Source organism: Sus scrofa, chromosome 1, assembly GCF_054392235.1.
Source record: "Sus scrofa isolate SSC_HxYL_T2T_F1_AM1 chromosome 1, Sscrofa_HxYL_maternal_Yorkshire_Landrace_v2.0, whole genome shotgun sequence".
Classification (NCBI taxonomy): Eukaryota; Metazoa; Chordata; class Mammalia; order Artiodactyla; family Suidae; genus Sus; species Sus scrofa.
In genome coordinates, this window is record NC_139383.1 from 191255256 (window position 1) to 191277185 (window position 21930).

The 21930-nt window shown below is 37.9% G+C and overlaps 1 long non-coding RNA gene across 2 annotated transcripts in view; it reads left to right on the forward strand.

Annotated features, from left to right (window-relative positions):
* Window positions 1-6984: 6984 nt before the first annotated feature.
* The window catches only part of LOC146406926 (uncharacterized), a 34026-nt gene continuing 19080 nt past the window's right edge, over window positions 6985-21930 (forward strand). For both annotated transcript variants that reach the window (XR_014818689.1, XR_014818695.1), the window contains exons 1-2: window positions 6985-7110; window positions 8343-8408. This is a non-coding gene — a long non-coding RNA (uncharacterized LOC146406926). The remainder of the gene's footprint in view (window positions 7111-8342; window positions 8409-21930) is intronic.

Sequence of the window (21930 nt, forward strand, 5' to 3'; positions counted from 1 at the left end):
AGATGGGGTTGCCAAGTAAAATATTAAGAAGTTAGGAAAATAGGTTGAGCAAATCTTCCAGAACACAGAATAAATAAAAAGAGTTGTGAAATATAAAGGAAAAGATATGAGAAATAAGCTCTATATAAGATGCCCAATATGCTGAAAAATGTGAATTCTGGAAAGAGAAAATCATCAAAAACTAATACAAGGCAGTGGATTAAGGATCCAGTGTTCCCATAGCTGTGGTATAAGTCTGTAGGTTGCAGCTGCAGCTCAGAGTCCATCCCTGGCCCATAAATTTCCACATGTCATGAATGCAACCAAAACAACAAAATTAATACAAGATATTTTTTCAAAGATAAAGGAAAGGAATTCCCTAATTGAAAGTTTCCCACGTGCCGTACAAAATTAATGAAAAAAAGATTCATGTCTCAGTGTGATACTGTGAAATTTCAGAACATCAAGAGTAAAGATCCTAAAAGCTTCCAGGGAAAATAAGTGTTAATTAGAATAAGAATCAGACTAGCATCAGATTTTTGATCATCAAGGACTGCTATAAGACAATAGAACAAAGCCTGCTAATAAATGAGGGAAAATCAGTTTTAGTTTACAATTCCATGTCTACCCAAAATGTCAATCAAAAGTGAGGGAGAATAAAGACATTTTAGGGAATGAAGGTACTCAGAAAGCATGCTTCCCGTATATCCTATCCTAGTAAGTTACCAAAAGCTAAGTTCTAACAAAATGAGAGAATAAACTCTCACACCCACAAAGAACAAACAAAACAAAAAGAAGAAAATAGAGATTACTGAAATAGTGGCTTTAACTCAGGAGAGAAATCAGCTTAAGTCTCCGTATCAGAGCTGTACGGCTAGAACTCAATCCAGTTTGGAATTGGATTTAAGAGGACTCTGAGATGAGGTACCTAGGAAAAGATGCAACTTAATCGGGCAATGAAACAGGCAAAACTTGGGAGGGATACTACATTGTGACCCTCTGAAAAGACCTGCTTGAGGATGAAATCCAACAAACCAAGAGATTAGTCAAAATTTAAAACTTGGGCTTGGAGTAGTTGAAAATGGACTGGTAAATATTAAAAACACTTTAATAAAGAAAAGCCTAAACAATTGTGGGAATCAGGATTTTTAAAGGAATCAATCTTTGCCTTGGGTTCCCCATGGCAATACATCTTTAAATTTTTTTACTTTAAAGAGCTTGATATCTTTAAAAATTTAACCTAGGAAGTTTCTGTTGTGGAGCAGCAGAAACAAACCTGACTAGTACACACTCAGTGGGTCTGGGATCCCGTGTTTCCATGAGCTGTGGTGTAGGTCACAGACATGGCCGATCCCAAGTTGCTGCAGCTGTGGTATAGGCCATCAGCTGTAGCTCCGATTTAACCCCTAGCCTGGAAACGTCCATATGCCATGGGTGTGGCCCTAAAAAGCAAAAAAAAAAAAAAAAAGTAACCTAAATCATGCATTTGGTCAAAATAGGTCTGAATAGGACATTAAATATCAAGATCCTCTGCCTTTGGCTAGTGATGCTGTTTACCTCATGCTGATCAGGATTGAGGAACGAACAATACCATAGACAAAGAGTAGATTCAGTGGAGTGAGGAAATTGGAGGGCATGAACAGGAGGTTGTGGTCAGAGAGGAATTTCAAGAGTTTTAAATGATAGTTACCAAGTATGACCACATTAGCTAGTAGTTGTAGTAGACATGTAAGTGATGTAAATGAGAAAGTTAAGGAATGTGAAGGCAGCATGTCAGAAGACATGGAAAATGGTAAAACAAAACAAAACAAAACTATGAGCCGTTGAAAAAGGATGGGAATATCCCAGATACCAGTAGAAAAGGAAGGCTAAAGGATAGTATAAGAGGCATAAAAACAACATATTTCTTCCTTATGATTCATGTGTTACTCAGAAGCCCTGTGAATTCCTAGAACTTCTATTAAGTTTTTTTTTTAATTTCTATTCCAAATAACTTAATAGTACCATTCAAATATTGTATTTCACTGATGGGTTTCACTGTTAAATTCACAGTGCTATTAGGCCTATAAACAAATTGATGTTCTGGATTTTCATAATAGTCTCCTCCAAATTTAGAGCATGTATGCACTTGCCAAACAGGACCTGATTATCTCATATATGGTTAGTAGAACTGAATGATCATATCTGGCAGTCAAGACAATTTTCTTAATTATAGTATCATCAGTCTTTCCAGTGACAACTTTTACAGTATTTTTCATGTAGGATTACAATGACTGAGAATGTAGGGTGAAAAAAAGAAATATCAACCTACTTTCTATACTGTCTCCATTTATTTCACTCCATAAACACATCATTCCTCACAAAACTGCTTCCATATAAATCCTAAACTTTATTGGATTCTAATAGTAATATTAACTAATATTTGAAGTACTAACAGTACTGATTATAATATGAGGAGCCATGGTTAGAATAGTTCAGATAAAGTACAAACACTGTAGCTTTTGCTACAGATATGGAAAAATTCCTTTTTCTAGGATCAAATCAAGGATTGGTCAGTCCCTCATGTAAATATTCTTGTAATTGAAGTCCTGTGCACATTTCCTTTGGATTAAACTCTTAGAGACAGAATTTCTGGATCAAAGGGTACGGTAGGCTGCTAAATAATAGCATTCCAAAGATGTCCAGACCCTCATCCCTAGAACCTGTGAATATTTTCACATAATAAAAGGGCCTTCACAGGTGTAACTAATCTCAAAATGGGGAAAGCAGCTTAGATTTTCCAGGTGATCTTGTAATCACAGGGACCTTATGTTACCAAATTAAGTCATATGGACTGTGCTCAGTCTCCACCTTAGTTCAAGCTCTCTGCCTAGGCAAGGAAGAGTTCTGTTTCTGTTCTGGTTTGAGCAGCCAATAGTAAAACTGTAGCTAAGAGCAGCAACACAGCTTTATTCAGTGGCCAAAGAATGGAGAAGTGGGAACCAAGTTCACAGATCAACTCTCTCACTCACTCGGTGAGAGGGATTTAATTTTAAAGACAAAGGGAGGAGGAGCGAGGCCTAAGATGGGGAGGCATAGTCTTAGGCTACCAGGGAAGGGACAGTGCTTTTTCTGAGGCAGTAAGGTGCCAGCCTCTTTTTTATCATTGTTTGGTCCTTAATTCCAGACTGGCTGTCAGTTGATGTGTCATTTAATATGCTGATGTATGTAGTAAAATCAACGTGTAATGAAATTTAGAGTCAATTGGAGGTCAGATTTCTCACCATCTTGGTCCCAGGTTCAACAAAAACCTGGTTCCATCAGGTGTGTCTTCTTGTTGTTGTTGTCATTAGCTTCCTGTCTTATCTCTGGACCCTTTAACTTAAAGATTTTTGTTTACATCTGCTAAAGGTGGGGGTTGGGAGGTTTTGAGCAAGGACAGTCCTGCTAAAGACGGAGTTGGAGAGTCGTGAGCACAGACTTGGAGCAGCTCTGGCCAGGTAGGTGATGTGATGATAGAAGCAAGAGATTAGAGTGATTCGAGGAAGCAGTCATGACCTAAGGAGTGCAAGTAGCCTCGAGAAGCTGAAAAATCAAGGAAATTAATTCTCCCCTCAGAGCCTCCAGAAGGAACCAGCCCTCCTGACACCTGGACTTGGGCCCAGTGAGACTGGTTTTGAGTTCTAACCTCCAGAACTGTAAGTAATAAATTTATGCTGTTTTATGCCACTAAATTTGCAGTAATTTGTTACAGCAGCAGTAAGAAACTAATGTAAAGAATTTTCAAATAGTTTCGAGGTTTTAATTGCAAAATTTCCCAACATCAGTATATGAAAGTATCTTTTTTTTTGGCCATACCCACACCACGTGGAAATTCCTGGCCCTGGGATCAAACCAGTGCCACAGTTGCAGCCTTCACCACAGCTTTGGCAGTGCCAGATTCTTAACCCACTGCACCAAAAGGGCACTTCCAAGAATCTCTTTCTCTCTTATTTTAATGGCTGAAATTGCAGCACATAGAAGTTCCTGGGCCAGGAATTTAATCCAAGCCACACCTGTGGCAGTACCGGATCCTTTAACCCACTGCACCCAGCCAGGGATCAAACCTGCACCTCTGCAGTGACCCGAGCTGCATATCGAGTAAAGTAGTCAGACAGAGGAAGACAAATATCATATGAGGTCACTAATATGTGGAGTCTAATAAAGAATGATACAATAGCCAAGACATGGAAACAAGCTAAATGTCCATCAACAGATGAATTGATTAAGAACATGTGGCATATATACATAATGGAATACTACTCAGCCATAAAAAAGAACAAAATAATGCCATTTGCAGCAACATGGATGGAACTAGAGACTCTCCTACTAAGTGAAGTAAGTCAGAAAGACAAATACCATATGGTGTTGCTTATATCTAGAATCTAGTATACGGCACAAATTAACCTTTCTACAGAAAAGAAAATCATGGACATGGAGAACAGACTTGTGGTTTCCAAGGGGGCAGGGGAGGGAGTGGGATGGACTGGGAATTTGGGGTTAGTAGATGCAAACGATTGCATTTGGAATGGATAAGCAATGAGATCCTGCTATACAGTACCTGGAACTATATCTATTCACTTATGATGGAGCATGATAATGTGAGAAAAAGAATGTATATAAGTGTATGTGTGACTGGGTCACCTTGCTGTACAGTAGAAAATTGGCAAAACACTGTAAAACAAAACAGAATCAGATTTAAAGATTTCAAATCCAAACTTAAGTTTACCAAAGGGAAAACGTTAGGGGGAGGGACATAATGGGAGGCATGGACTGACGTACACACAGTACTATGTATAAAATAGATAATCAACAAAAACATATTGTATAGCACAAAGAACTTTACTTAGTATTCTGTAATATCCTATATGGGAAAAGAATCTGAAAAGGAATGGCGATAAATATAACTGATTCATCTTGTTATACACCTGAAACTAACACAACATTGTAAATCAACTATACTCCAATAAAATTTAATTAAAAAAAGGAAATACTAGATAGGTCTATATACACCTGAGCATAGATCACGATTAATGCATTCTTTCACATTCTTTTTTCATCTGCAGTCTAACACAAGTGTGTATCAGGTTTCCTCTTCATTTTTTTCCTAATGGCTTTATTGAGGTATAATTTACATAAAATAAAATGCATGTGTTTAAAATGTACAATTTTGAGTTCCCTGGTGGCCGAGCAGTTAAGGATCTGGCACTGTCACTGCTATGGCTCTGGTCACTGCTATAGGGCTCAGGTTTGATCTCTGGAGGAGGGTGTGGCCAAAAAAAGTATACAGTTTTATAAGTTTTGACATATACATAAAACCTGAGAAATCACACTGCAAAGAAGACAATGAACATATCCATCACCTAAAAAGTTTCCTTGTCCTTTTTTGTATTCCCCCTTTCCACTCCTTCCCACAATCCTCTGACCTGTCTGCTTTATGTCGTTACAGATTAGTTTGCAGGTGAATGAAGTTTATGTAAATGAAATTAAACATATACACTCTTTTTTTAATTTCCTTTTTTGGCCACTCCAAGGCACATGAAGTTCCCAGGTCAGGGATCGGATCCAAGCTGCTGTCGCAACCCACACTGAAGCTGTGGTGATCCCACCGCTGTGCATGGCCAGAGATCAAACCAGCATCCTAGCTCTCCCGACATGCCACTGATCCCATTGCACCACAGCAGAAACTCCCATATATACTCTTTTATTCTCTAGTTTTTTTTAAACTCAAAATAATTATTCGGGAGTTCCCGTCGTGGCACAGTGGTTAACGAATCCAACTAGGAACCATGAGGTTGAGGGTTCGATCCTTGCTCTTGCTCAGTGGGTTAAGGATCTGGCGTTGCCGTGAGCTGTGGTGTAGGTCGCAGACGTGGCTTGGATCTGCTGTTGCTGTGGCTCTGGCGTAGGCAGGCGGCTACAGCACCAGTTCGACCCCTAACCTGGGAACCTCCATATGCCGCGGGAGCGGCCCAAGAAATGAAAAAAAAAAAAATTATTCGGATAGTGATCCATGTTGCTGTGTGCACAATAACCCATTTTATTGAAATTGCACTTCATTCTCTGGACATACCACAGCTTGTTTATCCATTCATCTATTGATAGAAAATAGGGCTGTTTTCAGTTTTTGGCCATCAAAAATAAAGCTGCTATGAACACTTTTATACATGCCTTAGCATGAATATGTGCTTTCATTTTTCACGGTTGAAAATTAAGAAAGCAGTGATACAAATACAATGTATATTTTTAACAATTTTTTTAAGAAACTGCCAAACTGTTTTCCAAAGTAGTTGTTCCATTTTACAGTCTCACTGTTAGTGTATTTGAGAATTCCAGTTACACTACATCCTCACCCATACTTGTTTTGTTCCATTATTTTTTGTTAGTCATTCCATGTATGTAGTGATATCTAATTGTGGTTTTAATTAGTTTTTCTCTGATGACGTTGAAATTTTTTTCATTCCTTATTTGCCATTTTTGTATCTTATTTGATGCCTGTTGAAATCTTTGTCAGTTTTTATTGGGTTTATTTATTGCTAAGTTTTTGAGAGTTCAGCATACTTAATAAAAGTGTTTTAAAAGAGAATTTATTTGACTTGAATCCTTTTAAATGTATTGAGATTTATTATATGGTTCAGAACATGGTCTATTTTGGTAAATTTGTTCTACATGCACTTGAAAAGAATGTGTATTCTGCAGCCGTTGGGTGGAATGTTCTATGTCAGTTCAAATTTGTTAATGATCAAGTCTTCTACATTAGCAGGCAAACTTAAAATGTTCATATATTAATTCCCAGAATTTGTGAATGTTACTTTGTGTGTGGCAGAACAGATTCTGCAGACATGATTATGTTGAGTATTAAGATGGGGAGACCATCCTGGATTGTTCACGTGAATCCAATGTAATCGCAAGTGCTTAACAGCAGAGAACTTTTCCAGCTGTAATCATATTACCAAATCCAAGCTCCTACTACTCACTATGTGACAGGCCAGTAAATGGAGAGATGAGCTGTTGGGGCAAGGAATAGTGACTTTATTTGGAGAGCCAGAAGACAGAGAAGATGGTGGACTAATTTCCCAAAGAACCATCTTTCCAGGCTTTGGATACGAGGAGGTAAAGTAAAAATGGCAATAAGTTGTTGCAAATATTTCTTGGTTCCAGTTAGATTCCGGAAAGTGTGTGTTAATTTCATTTTTTAATGCAGCCATTCACAGGTGGGCCTGGTCAGGATGTTTCCTATGGGCTAAAAAGAAATATTTTAGCTTAAGCTCAGGCATGGGAGGCAGGATTCCTAGAGATGGGTCATTATGTATACTTTAAGCTATGGGCAATATCCCTTTAGTGATTAACTTGCAGCAAAAGCAATAAAATACAAAGGTTGAAATAAAAGAAACAGATCTGGGAGTTCCCACTGTGGCTCAGCGGAAACAAATCTGACTAGTATCCATGAGTATGCAGGTTCAATCCCTGGCCTCGCTCAGTGGGTTAAGGATCTGGTGTCACTGTAAGCTGTGTGTAAGTCTCAGATGCAGCTCAGATCTGGCATTGCTATGGCTGTGGTATAGGCCAGCGGCTATGTCTCCAATTCGACTCCTAGCTTTCACACTTCCACATGCTGCTGCTGTGGCCCTAAAAATTAAAAGAAAAAGATCCAATAAGGAGTCAGATTTTTTTCTTCCCTGTTAGAATCAGAAGGAGACATGATCTGAAAAAAATGGTAAGAGAAATTCAACATTGCTAGCTTTAAAGATGGAAGAAGAGATCTGACCAAAAAATGTAGGTGACCACTGGAAGCTGGAAAAGAAATAGATTCTTTCCTAGAAACTTCAGAAAGTAATGCAGCCCTGGTGACATTTTTGATTTAGACCAATGAGACCTGTGTTGGGCTCTTGACTCATAGAACTATAAGATAATATATATGCATCATGTAAGCTCTTTAAATTTGTGCTAATTTGCTACAGCAGCAAGAGAAAAATAATACATTTGTTTGTGTAGTTGGTATTTCCAGTGTGCTCTTCTTCTTTCCATTTAGATCAAGATTTCCAGTTGGTATCATATTCTATCTATGTAAAAATTTTAGTGAAAGTCTACAGGTAATATTTCAGCTTGTCTATATCTGAAGTCCTTCTTTAACATTTAACAAATTTTTTATATTACTCAATGAATTTATTACATTTATGATACTCACAATGATCATCACAACCCAATTTTGTAGCATTTCCATCCCAAACCCACAGTGCATCCTCCCACCCCCCCAACCTTTCTCATTTGGAAATCATAAGTTTTTCAAAGTCTGTGAGTCAGTATCTGCTCTGCAAAGAAGTTCATTCTGTCCTTTTTTTCAGATTCCAGATGTAAGTGATAGCATTTGATGTTTGTGGCTCATTGTCCGACTGACTTCACTTAACATGGTAATTTCTACGTCCATCCATGTTGCTAAAAATGCCGTTATTTCCTTCCTTTTTTTTTTTGGTCTTTTTGCTATTTCTTTGGGCCGCTCCCACGGCATATGGAGGTTCCCAAGCTAGGGGTTGAATCGGAGCTGTAGCTTCCAGCCTACGCCAGAGCCACAGCAATGCAGGATCCGAGCCGCGTCTGCAACCTACACCACAGCTCACGGCAACGCCGGATCGTTAACCCACTAAGCAAGGGCAGGGATCGAACCCACAACCTCATGGTTCCTAGTCGGATTTGTCAACCACTGTGCCACGACGGGAACTCCTATTTCCTTCCTCTTAATGGCTTAGTAATATTCCATTGAGTATATGTACCACATCTTCTTGATCCACTCCTCTGCCCATGGACATTTAGGGCTGTTTCCACGTCTTGGCTATTGAAAATAGTGCTGCAATGAACATTGGAGTACATGTGTCTTTTCGAATTATGGTTTTCTCTGGATAGATGCCCAGGAATGGGATTGCTGGATCAAATGCGAGTTCTATATTTAGTTTTCTGAGGAATCTCCATACTGTTTTCCACAGTAGTTGCACCAATTTACAATCCCACCAACAGTGTAACAGTTCCTTTTTCTCCACCCCTTCTCCAGCACTTATTGTTTGTAGACTTTTTGATGATGGCCATTCTGGCAGGTGTAAGGTGGTACCTCACAGTGGTTTTGATTTGCATTTCTCTAATGATGAGTGATGTTGAATATCTTTTCATGTGTTTTTTGGCCATCTGTATGTCTTCTTTGGAGAATTGTCTGTTTAGATTTTCTGTCCATTTTCTGATGGAGTCGTTTGTTTTTTTGGTATGGAGCTGCAGAAGGTGTTTATAAATTTTGGAGATGAATCCCTTGTCAATCAATTCATTTGCAAAGATTTTCTCCCATTTTTTGGGTTTTCTTTTCATTTTGTTTAGGGTTTCCTTTGCTGTGCAGAAACTATTAAGTTTAATTAGGTCCCATTGGTTTATTTTTGTTTTTATTGTCAATACTCTAAGAGGTGGATCTGAGAAGATGTTGCTGTCGTTTGTCAGAGAGTGTTTGGCATATGATTTCCTCCGAGTTTTGTAGTATCTGGTCTTATATCTAGATCTTTAATCCATTTTGAGTTTGTTTTTGTGTATGGTGTTAGGTAGTGTTGTAATTTCATTCTTTTCCATGTGGTTGTCCAGTTTTAAGGCACCACTTATTGAAGGGGCTGTCTTTTCTCCATTGCATATTCTTCCCTCCTTTGCCATAGATTAGTTGACTTGCGTGGGTTTAATTCTGGGCTTTCTGTCCTATCCACTGATCTGTATTTCTGTCTTTGTGCCAGTACCATATGGTTTTGATGACTGTTGCTTTGTTGTATAGTGTGAAGTCAGGGAGCCTGATTCCTCCAACTCCATTTTTCTTTTTCAGGATGTCTTTGGCCATTCTGGGTCTTTTGTGCTTCCAAACAAACTTTAAAATATTTTGTTTGAGTTCTGTGAAAAATGTCCTTGGTAATTTGATAGGGATTGCATTGAATCTGTATATTGCCTTAGGTAGTATAGTCATTTTGATAATATTAACTCTTCCAATCCATGAGCATGGTATGTCTTTCCATCTATTTGTGTCATGTTTGATTTCTTTCATCAGTGTCTTATAGTTTTCAGAGTACAGGTCTTTTGTCTCTTTAGGTAGGTTTACTCCTAGGTATTTTATTCATTCAGATGCAATAGTAAACGGATTGCTTCCCTAATTTCTCTTTCTGATCTTTCATTGTTAGTAAATAGAAATGCAGTTGATTTCTGTGTATTAGTTTTGTATCCTGCAACTTTGCCATATTCATGGATGAGCTCTAACAGTTTTCTGGTAGAGTCTTTTTATTTTATTTTATTTTGGCTTTTTAGGGCCGCACCCACAGCACATGGAGGTTCTCAGGCTAGGGGTCCAATCAGGGCTGCAGCTGCTGGCCTACACCACAGCCACAGCAACATGGAATCTGAGCGTGTCTGTGAACTACACCACAGCTCATGGCAACGCTGGATCCTTAACCCACTGAGCGAGGCCAGGGATCAAACCCACAACCTCATGATTCCTTGTCAGATTCGTTTCTGCTGCACCATGATGGGAGCTCCTGGCAGAGTCTTTAGGTCTCTCAAGGTATAGTATCATGTCATCTGCAAATAGTGATAGTTTTACTTCTTCCTTTCCAATTTGGATTCCTTTTATCTCTTTAACTTCTCTGATTGCTGTGGCCAGAACTTCCAAAATTCTGTTGAATACTAATGGCGAGAGTGGACATCCTTGTCTTCTTCTTGATCTCAGTAGGAATACTTTCAGCTTCTCCCCATTGAGTTTGATGTTAGCTCTGGGTTTGTCATATACGGCCTTTATTATGTTGAGGTAGGCTCCTGCTATGCCCACTTTCTGAAGGGTTTTTATCAGAAATGGGTATTGAATTTTGTCAAAGGCTTTTTCTGCATCTATTGAGCAGATCATATGGTTTTTATTCTTCAGTTTGTTAATGTGGTGTATCACACTGATTAGTTTGTGGACATTGAAGAACCTGTGCATCCCTGGGATAAATCCCACTTGGTCATGATGTACAGTTCTTTTAATGTATTGTTGGATGCGGTTTGCTAGTATTTTGTTGAGGATTTTTGCGTCTATGTTCATCAGTAAAACTGGCCTGTAGTTTTCTTTTTTTGTGGTATCTTTGTATGCTTTTGCACTCAAGGTGATGGTGGCCTCATAGAATGAGTTTGGGAGTATCCCTTCCTCTGCAATGTTTTGGAATAGTTTCAGAAGGATAGGTGTTAGCTCTTCTCTAAATGTTTGATAGAATTTGCCTGTGAAGCCATCTGGTCCTGGACTTTTGTTTGTTGGAAGTTTTTTCATCACAGTTTCGATTTCAGTTCTTGTGATTGGTCCATTCATCTTTTCTATTTCATCTTGGTTTAGTCTTGGAAGATTGTACTTTTCTAAGAATTTGTCCATTTCTTCTAGGTTTTCCATTTTATTGGTGTATAGTTGCATATAGTAGTCTCTTATGATCCTCTGTATTTCTCTGATGTTACTTCTCCTTTTTCAGTTCTAATATTATTGATTTGAGTCCTCTCTCCTTTTTTCTTGATAAGTCTGGCTAAGGGTTTATCAATTTTGTTGATCTTTTCAAAGAACCACCTTTGCATTTCATTGATCTTTTCTATGGTTATCTTCATTTCCATTTCATTGATTTCTGCTCTGATATTATGATTTCTTTCCTTCTACTAACATTAGGTCTTGTTTCTTTCTCTCTCTAGCTGCTTTGACGTAAAATTAGCTTGTTTATTTTGAGCTTTTTCTTGTTTCCTGAGGTGGGCTTGTATTGCTATAAACTTTCCTCTTAGAATGGCGTTTGCTGCATCCCATAGGTTTTGGGATGGCATATCTTTGTTGTCATTTGCTTCTAGGTGTTTTTTAATTTCCTCTTTGATTTCTTCAGTGACCCACTGGTTGTTTAGTAGCATGATGTTGAGTCTTCACGTGTCTGTGTTTTTTTGCAATTTTTTTCTTGTTGATTTGCAGTCATATAGCATTGTGCTCAGGAAAGATGTTTGATATGATTTCAATTTTCTTAAAGTTTTACTGAGGTTGGATTTATAGCCCCGGATGTGATCAGTCTTAGAGAATGTTCCATGTGCACTTGAGAAGAAGGTGTATTCTGTTGCTTTTGGGTGGAATGTCCTATAAATATCTATTAAGTCCATCTGGTTTAATGCTTCATTCAGGGCCTGTGTTTCCTTATTGATTTTCTGTCTGGATGATCTGTCCATTGCTGTAAGTGGGGTGTTTATGTCCCCCACTATGATTGTGTTATTGTTGATTTGTCCTTTTAAGGTTGTTAGCAGTTGCCTTATATATTGAGGTGATCCTATGTTGGGTGCATAGATATTTAAAATTGTTATATCTTCTTCTTGGATTGATCCTTGGAGCAATTTAGAGTGTCCTTCCTTGTCTCTTAAAATATTCTTCATTTTAAAGTCTTATTTTGTCTGATACGGGTACTGATACTCCCCCTTTCTTTTGATTCCTGTTTGCATGGACTATTTTCTTCCATCCGCTCCCTTTCAATTTGTATGTGTCCCTAGAAGTGAAGTGGGTCTCTTGAAGACAGCATATATATGGGTCTTGTTTTTGTATCCATTCAGCCAGTCTCTGTCTTTTGGTTGGGGGGTTTAGTGCATTAATATTTAAGGTAATTTTTGATAGATGTGTTCTTATTGCCATTTTATTAATTGCTTTGGATTTGTTTTTGTTGCTTTTTTTTCTTCCCTTCTTCTCTTGTTCTCTCCTCTTGTGGTTTGATGACTATCTTTAGTGGTGTATTTGAGTTGATTTTTCTTATTAGTTTGTGTATCAATTGTAGATTTTTGGTTTGCAGTTAACTCTGAACTTTTGATATGTCTATGTGTGTGTGTGTGTATATATATATATATACACACGAGATTGTTTTAACTTGTTGTTCTCTTAATTGCAAGTGTATCTCCAGTGTCCTGCATTTGTACCCACCTCTTCTCATGATTTCTCATTTTGTTGGCATGATTGTGCCTGGATGATTCCATATCTTTACTGTATATATACCTTTACCGGTGAGCCTTGTCATTTGTGGTATTTTTGTTTCTGGTTGCTGCCTTTTCTTTTCTGCCTAGAGAAGTTCCTTTAGTATTTGTTGTAAAGCTGGTTTAGTGTTGCTGAATTCTCTCAACTTTTGCTTATCTGTGAAGGTTTTGATTTCTCCTTCAAATCTGAATGAGAGCCTTGCTGGGTAAAGTAATCTTGGTTGGGGGTTTTTTCCTTTCATCACCTTGAGTATATCATGCCACTCCCTTCTGGCCTGCAGAGTTTCTGCTGAGAAATCTGCCAATAACCTTATCGGGGTTCCCTTGTGTGTTGTTTGTTACTTTTCCCTAGCTGCTTTCAAGATTTTCTCTTTGTCTTTAATTTTGGTCAGTTTGATTAATATGTATCTCGGGGTGTTCCTCCTTGGGTTTATTTTATATGGTACTCATTGCACCTTCTGGATTTGAGTGAGTCGTTCCTTTCCTATGTTGGGGCAGTTTTCGGCTGTTATCTCTTCAAATATTTTTTCTGTCCCTTTCTGTCTCTCCTCCTTCTGGCACCCCTATAATATGGATGTTGGTGCGTTCAGCATTGTCCCAGAGTTCTCTGAGACTCTCTTCATTTCTTTTCAATCTTTTTTCTCTTTTCTGTTCCACATCCTTGATTTCCACTAATCTGTCCTCCACCTTGCTTATTCGTTCTTCTGCCTCCTGTATTCTGCTGTTGGCTGCTTCTGATGGATTTTTTACTTCAGTTATTGTATTTTGCATCTCTTCTTGCTGAAGTTTTTATGTCTTGTATCTCTTTGCTCAGTTTTTCCTGTAAGTTATCCATCTTTGCCTCCAGTTTATTTCCAATGTCTTGCATTATCTTCAGAATAAATAGTCTAAAGTCTTTTTCCTGGAGGCTGAGAATCTCCTCATCACTTAACTGTTCTTCTGAGGTTTTTTCTTTCTCCCTCATCTGAGTTATAGTGCTCTGTCTTTTCATTTTTGTAGATTTTTGGTGCAGTGACCTTTTTGTAGATAATAGTGTTGGAGCCTCTCTTACTTCTGGTGTCTGTTCCTCACGTGGCTGACGTTGGTACAGGGGCTTGCTGTGGGCTTCCTGATGGGAGGGACTGGTGCCTGCCCACTGATAGGTGGAGCTGATTCCTATCCCTATGGTGGATAGGGCTTTGTCTCTGGGTGAGATTAGAGGTGGCTGTGTGCCTGGGGGGTCTTGAGGCAGTCTGTTTACTGATGAGCAGGGCTGTGATCCCACCTGGATTGTTGTTGGGCCTGGGGCTTCTAAGTGCTGGTGGGTGGGGCCAGATTTTCCCAAAATGGCCACCTTCAGAGAAACACATGCTGATGAATATTGCCAGAGCTTTGACTCCAATGCCCTTCCCCCACAATAAGCCACATTCACCCCTGTTTTCCCAGGATGTCCTCCAAGAACTGCAGTCAGGGTTGACCCAGATTCCTATGGAGACTTTGGTTTGCCCTGGGACCCAGTACACTTGAAAGTCTGTGTGTGCCTTTTAAGAATGAGGTCTCCATTTCCCTCAGTCCCATGGAGCTCCTGTGCATAAGCCCTACTGGCCTTCAATGCCAGATATTCCAGGGGCTCTTTCTCCCAGTGCCAGATCTCCAGGCATGGGGACTTGACATGGGGCTCAGAACTCTCACTCCTGTAGGTGAGTCTCTGTGATGCAGTTACTTTGCAGTCTGTGGGGCTTCCCACCTAGGAGGTATGGGGTTGCTTATATCACATAATCACCCGTCCTTCCTACCTCTTGATGTGGCCTCCTCTTTGTCTTCTGGAGTAGGATATCTTATTGAAAGTTTCCGATCCATTTGTTTGAAGATTGCTCAGCGTTTGGTTGTAATTTTGTTGTTTTTAGGAGAGAAGTTGAGCTCCAGTCCTTCTATTCTGCCATCTTAATCCCGTTTCCAAAACCCCATTGACTTGCATTCAGGGTTCTTCTAATCTGAATCACGTGATGAGGTTGCCCAGAGGCTTCAGACATGGGTATCTGGTCATGGTGATTTTATTCTCCAAGCAGATTTCTCAGTATCTGTCCTCAGGTTCACATTTTTTTTTTTTAATAAATGTTTTGTTTTGTTTTTGTTGTTGTTTTTTTTTTTTTGTATTTTCATTAGGTAAAGAATTCTAGTCTAGCAATTTTATTTTCTTTCAGTACTTTATAGATGTTATCCGGTATCTTCTTGCTTACATTCTGGAAAAATCTGCTGTCATTTTAGTTTTTGTTACTCTCTATGTAATATACATCATTTTCTCTGGCTGCAGAAAAGTGAGTGGGACATAGATTACAATCTATGGTTTATGATACTACATAAATGTATTCTTTGATGAAAAATGGATTAAATAATACCACATTGGCAAAATTAGATTTGTAAGCTAACTGTATATAACATATAGTAATGATTCTTAAACATTTTGACCTCAGCACTACTTCAAACTCAAGAATTATTGAGGCCCTCAAAGAAATTTTATTTATATCTATCAATATTTCCTATGTTAGACTTTCACATTGAGAAAAAAAATTTAAGTATTATTTAAGATACAATAAGTCCATTACCTATTAACACAAATAACATATTTTTGTAAAATAACCATATTTTCCAAAAAAAATCTGTTAAGGACAACCATAAACAAATATCTTTGGGAGTTCCTATTGTGGCTCAGCAGTAAAGAACCCAACTAGTATCCATGAGGATGAGGGATTTTAAAAAAATTATTATAGTTGATTTATCATATTCTGTCAATTTCTGCTATACAGCAAGGAGATCCAGTTTTATATATATTTTTCTCACATCATCCTCCATCAGGTTCCATCACATTATCTTCCATCAAGTTCCATCACAAGTAATTGGGTATAGTTCCCTGTGCTACGCAGCAGGATCACATTGCTTATCCAGAGGTTGCAGGTTTGATCCCTGGCCCCGCTGTGTGGGTTAAGAATTCATCATTGCCAAGAGCTCTGGTGTAGGTTGCAGACACAGCTCAGATCTGGTGTTGCTGTGACTGTGGCATAGGCTGGCAGCTGCAGCTCCAATTCGACCCTTAGCCTGGGAACTTCCATATACCATGGGTGTGGCCCTGAAAAAAGAAAATCTCTTCAGCTTAGTAGAGAATAGCCAAATTATCTCACCTGCTTCTGCATTCAGTCTGTTGTATATACGTATTGTTTTGGTTGAAGAATGTGAAGAAAACCTGGCCTCACAAAGGTAAGTAGTTGGAAAAGGGAGGAATATATTAATATCTTTTTCAGTTAATTATAGATATTATTTATTGATTCTAAACTAAATTCAGCAAATAGTAGTTTCTCAGAGGTAAGTTGTAAGTTGGGATCTGAAATAATACCAATTACCTTTTTCTAATCTGGTACGTTAATACCAACTGATGTGTCTTGGACTTTGTATCTTTATCTATGAATCATTTTATAACATCAAGCACTGGCCATTTGGAAAATACTGGTTTCTGAGTTATGTAAATCTTCCAATTGCTGATATGTATCATTATACAGTATCTTAAAATCACATTCCTAAACATCACCAGTGATTTAACCTAAAATGTCTAAATATTCAGATACACGTTTTTCAAAATACTAACTTTCTCTTGAAGGCTTAAATTTGGTCCCTGATAACAAATATAGTCAGTTGTTCTGGAAAAAATAGGTTCATTTCATTCATTTTCAAGAAAATGTCAGATATCAAATCTGAATATAGTTTTCCTATCATTCTTTCAGTTTTATTGAGATATAAACAAGATATATAAATGATGTTATAAGTGTACCCATCCATTCTCTTTCAGATTCTTTTCCCACTTAGATTATCACAGAATATTAGGTAGAGCTCTCTGTGCTATACAACAGGTCCCCATGGACCAATCATTCCATATACCTCAGTGTGCATATACCTGTCCCAAACCCCAAGTCCATCCCTCCCCAACAACCACCTATCCACTTTGGTAACCATAAGTTTGTTTTCAAAGATGGAGAGCTGGTTTCTGTTCAGGAAATAAGTTCATATGTATCTATTTTTTTTTTGATTGCATATATAAGTGAATCTATATGATAACGATAATCTATCATATGATGTTTGTCTTTCACTATCTAACTTCACTTAGAATGATAATCTCTATGTCCATACATATTGCTGCAAATGGCATTATTTCATTCTTTTGTTTTCCTTTTTAGGGACACACCTGTGGCATTATGAAAGTTCCCAGGTGAGGGGTCAAATTAGGGCTGCAGCTGATGGCCTATGCCACAGTCACAGAAATGCCAGATCAAGCCACCTCTGTGACCTACTCCTCGGCTTACAGAAAGCCAGGTCATTAACCCACTGAGCAAAGCCAGATGTCAAACCCGCATCCTCATGGATACTGGATGGATTCTTAATCTGTTGAGCCACAACAGAAACTCCCATTATTTCATTCTTTTTAGGGCTAATGTACCAGTGCATATATGTACTACATCTTCTTGATCCATTCCTCTGTTGATGGACATTTAGGTGGCTTCCATGTTTGGTTGTTGTGAACAGTGCTCCAATGAACACTGGGGTGCATGTATCTTTTCAAATTATGGTTCTCTCCAGATAGACATATGCCCCAGAGTGATATTGCTAGATCATAAAGAGTTCTGTTTTTAGTTTTTTGAGGAATTTCCATACTGTTTTACAGTGGTTGTACTGTTTTACATTCCCACCAGCTGTGTCAGAAGGTTCCCTTTTCTCTGCACCCTCTCCAGCATTTATTGTTTGTAGACTTTTTTTGATAATGGCCATTCTGGCTGGTATAAGGTGGTGCCTCACAGTAGTTTCTTTAAAAAAATTTTTATTATGGTTGATTTACAATGTTCTGTTCATTTCTGCTGTTCAGCAGTGACCCAGTTTATCTATATATACATTCTTTTTTTCATATTAACTTCCATCATGTTCCAACACAAGTGATTAGATATAGTTCCCTGTGCTATACAGCAGGATCTCATTGCTTATCCACTCCAAATGCAATAGTTTACATCTACTAATGCCAAACTCCCAGTCCTTCCCTCTTCCACTTAACAAGCACAAGTCTGTTCTCTATGTCCATGAGTTTGTTTCTTTTCTGTAGATAGGTTCATTTGTGCCATATATTAGATTCCAGATAGAAGTGATATCATATAGTATTTGTCTGTCTCTTTCTGACTGACTTCTCTTAGTATGAGAGTCTCTAGTTCCATCCATGTCATTGCAAATGGCATTATTTTGTTCTTTTTTATGACTCAGTAGTATTCCATTGTATATATGTACCATGTCTTCTTAATCCATTCATCTGTCAATGGACGTTTAAGTTGTATCCATGTCTTGGCTATTGTAAATAGTAATGCAATGAACATAGGGGTGCATGTATCTTTTTCAGTGAGAGTTTTGTCTGGATATATGCCCTGGAGTGGGATAACTGGATCATATGGTAGTTCTATATTTAGTTTTCTGAGGAACCTCCATGCTGTTTTTGATAGTGGTTGTACCAATTTACATTCCCATGAAACAGTGTAGGAGGGTTGCCTTTTCTCCATACCCTCTCCAGCATTTGTTATTTGTGGACTTATTAATGATGGCCATTCTGACTGGTGTGAGGTGGTTTCTCCTGGTAGTTTTGATTTGCATTTCTCTGATAATTAGTGATGCTGAGCATCTTTTCACGTGCCTGTAGGCCATCCATATGTCTTTTTTGGACAAATGTCTGTTTAGGTCTTCTGCCCATTTGTCAATTGGACTGTTTTGTTGTTGTTGAGTTGTATGTATTGTTTGTATATTTTGGAGATTAAGCCCTTGTTGGTTGCATCATTTGAAACTATTTTCAACCATTCTGTAAGTTGTCTTGTTGTTTGCTTTTTGGTTTCCTTTGCTGTGCAAAAGCTTGTAAGTTTGGTTAGGTCCCATTGGTTTATTTATTTTTTTTATCTTGATTGCTTTGGAAGACTGACCTAAGAAAACATTTGTAAGGTTGATGTCAGAGAACATTTTGCCCATATTCTCTTCTAGGAGTTTGATGGTGTCTTGTCTTATGTTTAAGTCTTTAAGCCATTTAGAGTTTATTTTTGAATTTATTTTTGTGCATGGTGTGAGGCTGTGTTCTAGTTTCATTGATTTACATGCAGCTGTCCAGTTTTCCCATTATCACTTGTTGAAGAGACTTTTTCCAATCTTATATTCTTGCCTCCTTTGTCAAAGATTAATTGACCATGGGTTTGTTTCTGGGTTCTCCATTCTTTCCATTGGTCTTTTTTTTTTTTTTTTTTTTTTTTTTTTGTCTTTTTGGCATTTCTAGGGCCCCTCCCATGACATATGGAGGTTCCCAGGGTAGGGGTCTAATTGGAGCTGTAGCCACCAGCCGACGCCAGAGCCACAGCAACGCGGGATCCGAGCCACATCTGCAACCTACACCACAACTCAGGGCAGTGTCGGATCCTTAACCCACTGAGCAAGGCCAGGGAACGAACCTGCAACCTCATGGTTCCTAGTCAGTTTCGTTAACCACTGCGCCACAACGGAAACTCCTCCATTGGTCTTTATGTCTGTTTTTGTACCAGTACCACACTGTCTTGATGACTGTGGCTTTGTAATATTACCTGAAGTCTGGGAGAGTTATGCCTCCTGCTTGGTTTTTGTTCCTCAGTATTGCTTTGGCAATTCTGGCTGTTTTATGGTTCCATCTAAATTTTTGGATTGTTTGTTGTAGTTCTACAAAAAATGTCATTGGTAATTAAAAAATTTTTTTTCCCATTATAGTTGAATTACAGCATTCTGTCAATTTCTGCTGTACAGCAAAGCAACCCAGTCACACATATATATTCATTCTTCTTCTCATATTATCTTCCATCTTCATGTTCCATCATAAGTGACTAGATATAGTTTCCTGTGCTTACACACTCCAAATGCAATCTCATTGCTTATTTGGAGTGAGTAACCTTATTGCTTACCTACTCCAAATGCAGTAGTTTGCATCTATAAACCCCAGAATCCCAGTCCATCTATCATGGGTAATTTGATAGGGATCACATTGAATCTGTAGATGGCTTTGGTTAGTATGGCCATTTTAATGGTATTAATTCTTGCAATCCAGGAGCATGGAATATCTTTCCATTTCTTTGAATTCTCTTTAACTTCCTTAACTAATGTTTTATAGTTCTCAGCATATAAGTCTTTCACCTCCTTGGTCAGGTTTATTTCTAGGTATTTATTTTTGGGGGTGTGATTTTAAAAGGTATTGTATTTTTAATTTCCTTTTCTCATATTTCATTGCTAGTATACAGAAATGCAACTGATTTCTGAATGTTAGTATTATATCCTGCTACTTTGCTGAATTCATAGAGCAGTTTGAGTAGTTTTTGTGTGGAGTCCTTAGGGTTTTCTATATTTAGTATCATGTCATCTGCATGACATCTCTTCTCTTCCAATTTGAATACTTTTTATTTCTTTTTTTTTGTCTGATGGCTGTGGCTAGGATTTCCAATACTTTGTTGAATAAAGTGGTGAGAGTGGGCATCCTTACCTTGTTTCAGATTTTGGTGGAAAGGCTTTCAGCTTTTCTCTGTTGAGTATTATATTGGCTGTGGGTTTGTCATAAATAGCTTTTATTATGTTAAGGATGTTCTGGATGTTCCCTCTAGACCCATTTTGGTAAGAGTTTTTATCATGAATGGATGTTGGATTTTGTCAAATGCTTTTTCTGCATCTATTGAGATGATCATGAGGTTTTTGACTTTTCTTTTGTTAATGTGATGTATGACATTGATTGATTTGAATATGTTGAACTTGGGATGAATCCCACTTGGTCGTGGGGTATGATCTTTTTTATATGTTGTTGGATTCAGTTGGCTAATATTTTGTTGAGAATTTTTGTGTCTATATTCGTCAAAGATGTTGGCCTATAATATCTTTCCTTTTTAGTAGTACCTTTGGCTGGTTTTGTTATTAGGGTGATAGTGGCTTCATAGAAAGTCATTGAGATTATTCTTTCTTCTTCAAACTTTCGGAAAAGATTAAGAAGGATGGGTACAAGTTCTTCTTTGTATGTTTGGTAGAATTTTTTCTGTGAAACAATCTGGTCCTGGACTTTTGTTTGTAGGGAGTATTTTTATTATATATTCAATTTTATTTCTAGTGATGGGAATGTTCAGTGGATCTGTTTCTTCTTGATTCAGTCTTGGTGAGCTGTATGTCTCTAGAAAGTTGTCCATTTCTTTCAGGTTGTCAGATTTGTTGGCATATAATTGTTTATAGTATTCTCTTATGGTTTTATGTATTTCTGTGTATTTGTTGAGGTTTCTCCTTTTTCCTTTCTTATTTTGTTTATTTGAGTTCTTACTCTCCTCTTCTCGATGAGTCTGGCCAGAGGTTTGTCAATTTTGTTTATGTTTTCAAAGAACCAGCTCTTAGTTTTATTTAATTTTTCTATTGCTTTTTGAATCTCTATTTTATTGATTTTTCTCTCTGAGCTTTATGATTTCCTTCCTTCTTCTGACTTTATGTTTAGTTTGTTTTTCTTTTTCTAATTCTTTTAGGTGGTGGGTTAAGTTGTTGATGGGAGATTTTTCTTCTTTTTTGAGGAAGGCCTATATCACTATGAACTTCCCTCTAAGAACTGCTTTTGCAGCATCCCATAGGTTTTGAATGGCTGTGTTTTCAATCATTTGTCTTGAGGTATTTTTTAATTTCTCTTTTGATTTCCTTGTTGACCCATTGGTTTTTTAGTAGCATGTAGTTTAGTCTCCAGGTAGTCAGTTTTTTCTCATTTCTTTTCCTGTGGTTGATTTCTAGTTTCCTGCCATTGTGGTCAGAGATGATACTTGAAATGATTTCTATACTCTTAAATTTGTTGAGGTCAGTTTTGTGCCAGAGTATGTGGGCAATCCTTAATAATGTTCCATG